This window comes from Thalia democratica, chromosome 3 (assembly GCF_965202585.1).
Source record: "Thalia democratica chromosome 3, ktThaDemo2.hap1.1, whole genome shotgun sequence".
In the NCBI taxonomy this organism is placed as follows: domain Eukaryota; kingdom Metazoa; phylum Chordata; class Thaliacea; order Salpida; family Salpidae; genus Thalia; species Thalia democratica.
In genome coordinates, this window is record NC_139167.1 from 14866123 (window position 1) to 14875018 (window position 8896).

General features: G+C 22.5%; 1 non-coding gene across 1 annotated transcript; it reads left to right on the forward strand.

Moving 5' to 3' along the window:
* The first annotated feature begins 7616 nt into the window (after window positions 1–7616).
* Trnan-guu (transfer RNA asparagine (anticodon GUU)) lies at window positions 7617–7690 on the forward strand. Its single transcript has one exon. It is a non-coding gene; the product is annotated as a tRNA-Asn (tRNA).
* The last annotated feature ends 1206 nt before the right edge of the window (window positions 7691–8896 follow it).

The window sequence follows — 8896 nt, forward strand, 5'->3', positions numbered from 1 at the left end:
CAATTGATTAGTTTAAATAAAAACTTTAATAGCTAAATTTTTAATATCAAATTTGTATTTATACAACTTTGTTTGTTACATTTTTAATATTTTAATCACAAGTCTTAGTTTTGGAAAAACAATAATTAAAATTTTTAATTTACACAAAAGTAATGAAAATTTAGATTATTTATACTTTGATGATGCGATGTGTCAATGTATGAAAATTTTTAATTTTTACCTTATTAATATAACTAGTATATATGTCTTACAAGTTATTGTGAAAACATAAATGTCATTTAAAAAATAAACTTGTTTGAAATCTGAACTTTTATTTGTTACAATAGTACACGAACTAAAACTAAAGTATTAAGAACATAGACACAGTTATGCTTAAGCCTTTTTATTCTTTGTTGAAATTTAATTTAGTTTTGTTAATGTTGTGAAATTTAAGCTATAAGAAATAATGAAATAGTCTAAAGTTGATTTAAAAAAAAATCTAAACTAAAAAAAAAAGCACCAGTCACATGATATCAAATACTGCAAAACCGATTTAACTTTAATACTATTTCGGAAAAAAAGCAAAATTTCTAAAATGTCCAAAATACTGATAAATAAAAAAACATAGTGGTTAAAAAACTTGTTGTAAAACAATAACACTAACTTTTATTTATTAATACCTACCATATTTTTTCGTGCAAACATAAAACACAACAGAGGTATCAATCGTTTGCTAGGAGATATAAATTAAATATTTTTAATATTTATATATATATTTTTAATGCATTACGTGTACTGCGAGCAGTTCACCAGACACAAAAAAAAGCTTAAAATAAAGTACTGAGCTAAAATAAAAGTAGAAGTAAAATTAAAACATGTTTAACCGTTAATTTCTGTTAACTTAAGTTATTGCTTATTTGATGTAATACACATAATCTATAATAATAATGTATATTTATTCTTTCTACTTGATTCTATTTGATTAAGAGTTTTATAAAAGCACTGACGAGGTCTTTGACCAAAAATTAGTTTGTGTAATAAAGTCTTAAAAGAATAAATACATAACCTATAATGATTTTTATTCAGTAAAAACAAAACTTAAGTTGATTTATACAATTTAAACAATTATCTTTCTATACTAAGGTTTAAAGAATGTAAATATTAGGATTTGGAAAAGGGATTTATTTCAAAAATGGAATTTTTAAGAAAAGGTTACAGGTAAATCTAAATAAAAACAAGTATACAAACAAAAAAAAAAAGACATACAAAATATAAATTAAAACAAATTGAAAATAATGTAAGTGAGTGCGACAAGATTAAAAGAACATATTAAAAATATGCCAAGAATACATGAAAATAAGAACTACATGAGTAATGTTGACATTGGGTAACTAGTTCATTTCTATTTTTTAAAAGTTTTTATTTGTTACAATTGGTCTTTCCAGAACATTTTAATTTGTCTAACTATTTTCCATTTGATTGCGTATTTTTCATCTTTTTCATATAATTTCCATAAGTAGTTGGCAAGTTGTGTGCAGTTGGTGGGCTTCTTCTTGTTGGGTTTCCATCAAGGAAAGATGTTTTATGCTCGTATAACCTGTTGTAAAAAATCAACTTTATCGTAAGCGTTTAGCGTGAAAGTATTTTCTTTAACAGGAAACGCCTTGAATAATCTGATATTAATCTGATTACTAATGCATACACAACAACTTGCATACTTGTCGTCTGTTTAGTAAAAGTAAAGTTTTATTGCGTTTATAAATTTCTAAATTAAAAAATGTTACTGTGTTTACTGAAAAAATAAGGTTAGCTTAATTAGATATGAAATTAAAGTTTACAAAGTTACTGCTGCAGCTGTTTAAGTTAAACTACATATCATATGCATAACTAATTTTATTTATTTTTGTATTTTTTTGTTTATGTTCGTATACTAATAGTTTTTTTTGACATTTTATCTAGAACTGTTTTAGTTTCAAACCAATAAAAACTGTTAAAATTTATCTAAAAGTACAGTCAGTTGAAACTTTTCTTACTATAATTTTTGTAGAATTTTTAAAATAAACCATATTGCTTATCCTTTTTTATTATATAAACCTATTTCAGTCAGTTATTTTTTCATAGTTTGTATTAATTTCATAATACTAAATTTTACAAGCTTAAAAAAACAACTTAATATGTTTATATAATTTATCTTATTGTACAGAAAAAAAGTAGTGAAATAGTTGTGCCATAATCTATTTTGCTTTCAATTTTATGAAAATAAAACTTAATAATAGCTTAGTTTATAAAAACGTTGAATTTCTTATTAAGAAAAAGCTAAGCACACATATACATTTTATTAATATTTCAGGTTTTAATTAGTATATTTACTCCTAAAATCATAAACTGTAAAAACAATTTTAGTTTCAAAACAAAAAAAATATTTATCATTTCAAAATAATTTACTCCTGTTATTTGTATACTTTGTTTTGATTTGACTAGAATCAACCAAAAAAATTGTTGTAACAAAAACTAAAGTGAAACAGTTTTCTTTAGTAGATAATTATACAAATCAAAGCATTTTTAAATTGTACTAAAACTAATATTGTTTACAAAAATTTTTTTTAATTGATAAAGTTGTTGTTTGTTTTATTATTTCTCGGTAAAACAAGTAAAAGGTTTAATTAGGTGAAAACATGTATTCACTCTATTTTTTTTTAAATTGTATCAATATTTATGTTAAGTATTCAATTTGTTAGTACTTACTTAAAAACTTACTTCCTTCAGACAACTTTGTATTACACGAAGGTCCAAATATAAAGTTATTGCACAAATATAGTTTCTATAAGCATGACAAATCAAGGTCAGCATCTCATGTTAGCTGACCTTGATGTACTTAATGTTTAATATTTCCAAGTTCAAAGAGCTTCAATAAACTTAAGAGTCTTAATTAAACAAAGAAAATTTGAATTACCTTAAAATAGTTAAATATTGAGTTTTTAATGTAAACATTTATAAGTGGTATTGAGTGTTTAAATTCTGAATTTTGAGTTCTATATTTTCTGTAAAAGTGCATTTTTTTAAGTTTAAGTTTTTAACGTGAAGTAGTAAAGGAATGCAACTTTTAAAAATTGTTTTCATTTTTAGTTCTTAGAAATAGAAGGTTACTTAGTATTTTCTAAAACTTTGTTGTTTTGTTACTAAATATCAGTAAAGTTAAATAAGACCTGATTAATTTTAGTTACAATTAAGTTAGTCAATTTTAAAAGTATCAAGCTTTTATAACTCTCTTATTCTATTACAGTACGTAAGTCAAGTTAGAACAATTTTATCTTTTAAAAATAAAATAAATACTAAATTAAAGTTTTCTTTTTATTTAAATTTACACAAAAGAAAAAACCATGTTTTAAAAGCAGTTTTTTTTTAATTATTTATACTTGAAAATTTATTCTAATAAAGTTTACAAATAAATAACGAAAATACAACAAAAATCATTTAATATGTTTTTAGATTACACCTTTAAATCATTTTTCTTTTAGATTTTTTGTTTAGTTTTACTTGTAAAATAATTAATTAAGTATTTACTTGCAGTTAAAAGGTTTTTAACTTATTTTTTTTTGTCAAAAAATAGTCTTGAAGATTTTGTAAGTTCGTTTATGACTAGTTGCAAATTAATTTCTAAAGTCATTTTTAACCTTAAATTTAAATTGAATTTTAAATTACCTCATAGTTAACTACAGTTTATCAAACTGTTTTTTGTCATAATTAAACCTATAAATGCAAAAAACTGTTGCATCAGTTCAGTTCAAGATTTAATCATTAAAAAAAATATTTTTTGATTATAACATTTTTTTCGCTTTTTTTTAATGTTAAGTGGTTTAGTTATCAAGTTAGATATTTTACTAAGTCTCGAGTTTTGTTTCTCATATAGTTCGTAAAACTGCTGAATATTTTCAAAGCTTTTAAAACGAAGCTTTTGGTAATTAAGACTGAAACATTTTTTAGTTTTTTGTAATTTATACAACAAGCAAATAAAGTTTTTCATAGAGTATAGAATTAATAAAATATATTTTGTGAATTCTCACCTTATAAATACACCTTATAAAGCTTAAACAGAAAATTTGCAAAAAAATACAAAATTTGAAAAACATGAATTCAAGCTAATAATATTTTAGTAACAATATTTTTGAGTATATTCAAAAAAAATTTCCGAAAATTAAATTACCATATAATGTTTTTGTAGAGAGTTAAATTTTTACTAAAGTGTTCATAAAATTAAAAGTTTCACATAAAAGTAATTTATCAACTTTAATAATATTTATTCATTTATAACAACATTTAACACCTGCAAGCAATATACAGTTTATTAGCATAGAACAAATGCCGAAAGGAAGTTTTTGAGTTGATATCTTACCAGTATTTTATTATGAAAGACAAAATAAAAAACTTAAATGCAAGTTTGATACAGTCTAAAAGACATAAGTCAAATAAAGTCAAAAGGTGATTTTTAACAGCTTTTTATTGCCTTGGAAAGATAAAAGTAAAGTAAATTTTATTTAGAGAAGAAATAATAAATTTGTTAAGAATTCTGTTTAAAACGAGGACGATAATAAAAACTTTGTCAGTATTAACAGTTTACTTAGCACGATAATCTTCAACAACGTGAAATAATATTATTAGAACTATAGTGTTAAAAGTACAAGTGTTTACAAAACATAAACCAAGAAAATACCAAAAAAATAACTTAAAACACTTACAAACTATGAAGTATAAGAAACATATGTTTTTATAATGATATACGAGTATCAATGAAAATATTTTTATAAGTGTCAAAAATTAAGCATAAAATTAGTTATCTTAATATAAATTGTAGAAACAATAATCAAAAATACTTTATTTTTGTTTTTAGGAATTAAAAATGTACAAAACATCTATCATCCTGGTTCTAATGTTTTTCTGCTCGAATACCATACAAGCCACATATAAACTAACCTCTAATTCTGAAGATGTGCCCAGCAATTTCATTGAAGCGACGTTGTCCGAAAAGTACGGACAAGACACTCTCATTTTATACGAAAATCAGAATTCGTTATGTCCTAACCTGACTAAAGATGGTTGTGAAACTAAGGAAACTAGAAATTCTGTGTTAGGTAAATAAAAATAAAAATTTGTAATTGTTAAAAGTTAACAATCAAACATTGAACACAAGACACATAATAATATATAATTGCAAAACTTTTGGAGTTAAAAAAAACTATAAATTAACTATTTTTAATTTTATTTTGGTTGTCTGTTAAGTATGAAAACTAAAAAAGTACAAAAAGTTTTTTATTTTTAATAAATAACTGTTTTTAGCTCTTTTATAAAAAGAATAACTTCAAAGTATAGCACTAAATAAATTTTAGGAAAATGTAAAGTGTGCATAATTAGAATAGGAGAAAAGTGTGATCAAATGTTGGATGGGTGTGAAAAAGGTACTATGTGTTTACCTGAAAACTTACAAGATTTTAATGGTGTGAATATTTGCACTGAATTCAGTTTAAAAGACTGGGAGGCTGTTAAAAAAGCCAGCAGAAAGGAAAAGAGTTTGTTGATGTTTAAATAAAATAATTTATTATGTAAGGTTTTGCAAAAAATTTATAAACTTTGATGATTTTTAGCTTAGAAATGATAATATTCGTAACTTTAAACAAAGCTTACGTTAATAAGCATATCTAAAATAAGAAAAAAAATTGTACACTATAATTGATTAAAATATGAACTTTTAGAACGTAACAAGCTCAACCGAAAGAACAAAGTAATAACAATAAAATGTAATAAAAAGTGTCAAAAACACAAGAAAAAAATACAAAAGTTAAACAGGCTGCCCAGAAAGTTTGCTAATCGTAAAGTAAGTTTTTACCATCTTGTATTTTAATTAGTTAATTAATTTTACTTGACTTCTTAGAGTCTATATTTTTTTTTTCAATGTTTTTTAAAGTTTTTAGAAAAACTACCAACCAATTAAGTAGTTCAAAGTTGTATTTAAAAGATTTATCGTTCAATTTTTTTCAATCTTAAATGTTTATAGAAACCGTGCAAAGCTCATTGGAAATATTTAAACAAAAAGAAAAATAAAAGTTCATGGAAACTAGTTTGCACCAGAGACGGATTTTACTCAACTAAAACTAAAACAGTAAGTATTGTTACGTCATAAATAAAAACTCTGATGTCATAAGTAAAACGGTGGAGTATTCAGGTAGATTTGGTGTAGTTTTAACCCAGTAAATGAACTTTTAAGTTTATAAACTTTTAATTTCTTAATTACAGTGCAAAACTTATGAGGGATTTATTAAAACAAGTTTTTAATCAAAGATTTCTTAATTTAAAATTAATACGTAACTTTGGGTAAAGTAATGTTATATATTAAAAAAAATAGTTAATTAAAAACAACAAAAAATTAAATCATAAATCGATTTTTTTTTGTTTTTTTATTTAAAACTAGGAATGGTTCAAAAAGTTTTTCACATTTAGTCAATAAGTTGAAAAATAAATGATTTTTACTAAAACAGTAGAAAACTTGTTTTTTTAATAGATTTTTTGAATTTAGAAAATTTTGAGTTTAAGATTTAATAGCTTAGTGTTAATATATACATATGTATACATGTATTGTGTTTATTGAGTACTCTTTTTGAATACTCTTTTTGGATGTAAACAACAAGACATTTTTTTTTAACTATTTTAAATAAAAAAACATTATATCAAATGCTGTATGTACAAAAGACTAAAAGTGTAAGGTTAATAATGTACAAAAGTTAAAAAAGCTACAAAATGTTAAAATTTTATATTTAATTACTTATTTATTTATTTATTTACAGTGTTTAAAGAAAAAATGTTGGTGTGTAGACTACAATGGATTTTATTTGAAAAAAGCTTCAAGAAATTCAAATTGTGAATAAAAAATTGAACTATAAACTTTGTGCATTGTTTTACCATGCTGTAAATCAGTTAACTTTTCAAAAACTATTTTTATATTTACTTTATATTGTCTCTTGAACTTTGTTTTTATTTACATTTAAGTCTACAATAATCGTATAATAATAAGTAAGCATGTAAAATTAACTCTTTATTGCTGCATAATTTTATTCAAAGCTAAAAAATGTTGTGAATAAAACATCTAACGAAAAATTACTTATTTTACAACTATCTTTAAATAAGTTATTATTATATCTATTATTATTATTCTTGATTAGTTTTAACTATACTGTTTGAGTTGCTGTAAATAGTTTACGCTCAGTTTAGTTTTGAAAAGTTGTTTAATATTATTTTTATAAAAAATATATCATTTTTTTTCTAAAATTAACTAATTTTTTTTAATTACAATTTTTTTGTTATCGAAATTATTTCACTTACTTAAGATTGTAAAAAAAGTATTATTTAAGAAATACACATTATTATTATCATTTTTTATTTACGCATTGTACTGGTTTTAATTAAGATTTGTATTAAACAAAAAAAAACATTTCTTTTTACACTACTTCTACAATTTTATAATTAAATTACATTTTAATAAAAAATTTCCTAGTTATGTAGTTCAACAAACCGCTGAAAGAAATTATTATCTTAAAATGATCTGTAACTGTTGAGGTTTATAAACGCAATATGTCAAACTAAAGCAAGTCTTCGTGGCGCAATCGGTTAGCGCGTTCGACTGTTAATCGAAAGGTTGGTGGTTCGAGCCCACCCGAGGACGTTTTTATTATTATTTTTTTGAATATATAGTTGTATGTTTTGTTTAACGTTTGGTTCATTATAATACAACAGTATAACCTTTACTTGTTTTCTGTTTTATATCCTATGTTTAGTGCTCAAAAATATTAGTAGACAAACTACATTAATGAAGCAATGTAACAATTTTAAAGTATCATTTGTAATTTTTATTTGATACAAAAATAATTTAATACTTTGGTAACATTTAGTAATATTGATACTATTTACATTCTGATTATTAGGTTTTAAAGGAACTACGGTTCAATTAAATAAAAAAGCCCTTAACTTTACATAAATAAAGTTTTTTGTTTAGCAATGGATTGTTGTAGCAAAGTAATTTACAAAAAATATTAAATTTAGCTAAACTTAATATGAATGAGTAACTATCAGTAATAGCGATTATAACTAAATAGTTTTGTTTTATAACGTTTATTGTTTTAAAAGAGGATAAAGTATAGCTTTAAAATACAAAATTTAAATTAGAATTAAATTATATGCATTCGTAAAAACTCCTAAGTTTTAATTAAGTGCATGTGTATTGTATTTAATTATTATTATTTAAAGTAATACAGTTTCATCATTATTTTATATTTTATTAAACTTGCACTTAGAAAAACTTTAGTTTAAGTGCCATGTACAAATAATAAAAAACAAATTTGCAAAAAAAAGATTATTAGTGTTTTACAACTACACCGATTTTTTCAATTGTTAATAAAATACGTAATTTTCTAAATATGAGCACAAGTCTAGTAAAATGTTTTTTAATTAATGTTTTTATCGCATAACTTAAAAAAGGCATAAAAACTAGAAATGTGATTTATAAGTTTTATTAAAAACTGTTGAAACTGGTTAAGTTCTGTAAATAGCTACTTATTTTCTAGGAATTATTATGCAACTAAATGACTAATTTTCAACTATAAAACCTTTTATAACTTCTCTTTACATAACCTATATGATGTCATCATTTACATTTGATAATTAAGGTAACCTTTTACAATTTAAAACTCTAAAAACCAATAAGTTTGGATTTTTTTAGTTATATGAAATATATTTAAGTACAATTACCTTTATGTTACTTTGTCTGTTTTTAAACCTCAAAAACTATACGAATAAAACATACTAATAAAAAAAGAAAAAAACAAACCTTTATTTATTTATTAAAATCTATCAACTTAAACTATACCACAAC